Source organism: Lupinus angustifolius, chromosome LG05 (assembly GCF_001865875.1).
Source record: "Lupinus angustifolius cultivar Tanjil chromosome LG05, LupAngTanjil_v1.0, whole genome shotgun sequence".
Lineage (NCBI taxonomy): Eukaryota > Viridiplantae > Streptophyta > Magnoliopsida > Fabales > Fabaceae > Lupinus > Lupinus angustifolius.
Genome location: NC_032013.1, coordinates 18,228,306 through 18,228,562, shown reverse-complemented (window position 1 = coordinate 18,228,562; position 257 = coordinate 18,228,306).

Here is a 257-nt window from a genome sequence, read left to right as displayed (position 1 = left end):
TACTATTCCTAATCCTATTCCTAATCCTAATCCTATTACTAATACTAACCGTAATCCTAATCTTAATCCTAATCCTAATCCTATTCCTAATCTTAATGCTAATCCTCATCCTCATCCTCATACTCATCCTCATCCTCATCCTCATCCTCATCCTCATCCTCATCCTCATCCTCATCCTCATCCTCATCCTCATCCTCATCCTTATCCTAATCTTTATGCTAATCCTAATCCTCATCCTAATCCTAATCCTCATTCTC